Source organism: Cyanistes caeruleus, chromosome 6 (genome assembly GCF_971803275.1).
Source record: "Cyanistes caeruleus chromosome 6, bCyaCae1.hap1.1, whole genome shotgun sequence".
Lineage (NCBI taxonomy): Eukaryota > Metazoa > Chordata > Aves > Passeriformes > Paridae > Cyanistes > Cyanistes caeruleus.
This window is the reverse complement of record NC_141706.1, coordinates 32585188-32587653: the sequence shown is the minus strand read 5'-3', so window position 1 is coordinate 32587653 and position 2466 is coordinate 32585188.

Below are 2466 nucleotides of genomic sequence, written 5' to 3'. Positions count from 1 at the left end.
GAAAATTCCATGTGGTTTCGCATCCTCTTAAAGGACAGTATTTTGTCATCAGAAATTGCAATTTGTTCCCTGATGTGGGACAAGATGATTAGTTGGCTCTGTCCCGTATCCGAGTTGTATCCACAGCGTGTGTGTGTGCTGTCCTGTGCGTGTGAGCGTCCAGAAGGGACAAGCTTTAACCATGAAATCTAAAAATAACTACAGGCAAAGAGAGAGGGAAAATGAGAGGCATGAGTGAGAAGGTGTCAGTCTTCTGTGCAGCTTGTGCTGAGGCCAGGCATGTTCCAGGGACGGGCTCTGTGTGTGGGCTGACTCCTGGTGCAAGCAGTTCATCTTTTCCTTAAGCAGAGGGAACAGTGGAACTGGAAGCTTAACTGCTGGCTTGGGAACTTTATGTACGAAGTACTGCCAGGCAATGGTCCTGACACTACTAAAAGAGCTGTTGTGCTTGACTTGTTTCTACCCTTTGTGGCAGAAAAGATATAGACAAATTTTTACTACTAAAGAAGATGATCAGAAGATGTTTCTAATAGTGAAAAAGGTGCTATTTGATGCTACTGAGGTCAGGTCAATACTTGCCAGGTGGGTTTGTTCCCTCTGGACAGCAGCTTGGCAACACTAAGATTCACTTTGTAATAGCTACTTCCCATGAAAAAAGCAACATTTTGTGTAGGGGCTGAAAAATTTATAGAGCCTAGTATGGAAACTGAACCACTCTGTGCGTGTTAAGATATACCAAAGTTAAAGGAAACATCTGAGTCTGCATGTGTATTTTTTCACACAACAATGGCATAAGGGACAAATTCATAGCCTCTGTGAGTGAAAATCTAAACACATTTGCTCTTCTCTGTAACCCAGTTCTTTAAAAGGTGACAATATTTATACGTCAAGAAAAGCCCTGTAATACTTTCATTTTTTTTTTTTATTGGGAAGTCTTCAATCACAGGTTGACATCGATTTTATTTTTGCCAAATGATGCTCATTTCTGGCTCACTTATGCTGACCTTCTGGCCTAGGGCTATGGCATTTTCCAAAGCACTGATTTTATTTTTTTTTTTTTCTCAGCTATTTGCTCAGTTTACACACTTAAAATAAACACTAAAGTGAACTAACTCTACAGCTCATTAAAGGAAACTTCTCTGGAGAAACTTTTAAAGAAGGTAATATATAGTTGGCAAACTTGCCTAATCTTTAGGAATATTAATCATCAGTCTTTTAGGCCATTTAGGTGGCCTAAATCCTTTTCTTTTTATCATGAATTCAAACCTTCTTGCACCAACAGGGCAATTGAAAAAGACATATTCAAGCAGCTGTGAAAATAGGAATGCAATTGCTTTAGGGTGGGTTCTTCAGATGCAGAATTGATGACTTCCTCATTACATTTAGATGCAAGGATTGCATCTTGACACTACATTGCAGGACAGCTTGGCAGAGCCACGTGTTACTCTTCGCAGGATACTCAAATAGTGAGATGCAAGGGCTTTTCACTGCACAGCTCAGCACAGTGCTCATCTGGCAGCCTGTGCATGTGTTTTTTCCTTCATATTCTCCTTTTTTTCCCAGTATACCAATGCACCTCTTCCATACAGAGCTCAGTTTATGGAAGAATTGTAGGGGTATGGCATTTGAGAAACTCTTTGTGGGCTGCTGGGGAGGATCATGTGAATGATTAGCAGTGGGTTTGTTTTTTGTTTTTTTTTATTGGCACGGTCAGCAAGCCTGCTGCTACTGCTAGAGCTAACAGATCATCAGCCAGTGCCTGCATATGGAATGGCAGGAGGACATGCACTTCTCACTCCTACGCCAATGTTGTTACTTAGGTATGTTCAAGAGTTACACCTGTTTAAAATGCAATCTCTCCTTTTCTTGTTTCTTACTGGACAGATGGTTTGTTATGTAGGTTTCTGATCTTTTTTACAGGAATTACTAGTAAAAGACAAATGGTATCTTTAAATAAATACAATTTTCCATAGAGGAGAATGGATGTGCTGTCTAACACAAACAGCAAAACAAATTCTCAGGAATTAAATCCTGTATATGATGGAATTTACTGCAAGCAGATGTACCCAAATAGCTGACCTGTTCAGACAGTAACAATGAAATAATCTTTATTAAACTAATCTAAAATGTTAATATTGCTATTTAATTTGTATGAAGTTTTCTCTCCAGTTGTTTTCACTAATTGAACTAAATTATTCCTTTTGTAAAGATACACTAAAAAATTATTTCTTCATTTATGGCATAAATATGTGGAAAAATATGTGAGTTACTACAAACAGCAATGTAAACCATATCTGAAATTTATCAGGTCTAAAGACACAACTGCTAAGATTTTCAGCAACTAATTGCTACTGAGATCCATAGACATTAGGAACTTCTTACCACTGAAAATTTGAACTATGAGTATTTACTATGATTCAGATATCTTGCTGAGGGCCAGAGAATAAAAGCAAGTCGTTCACTTTA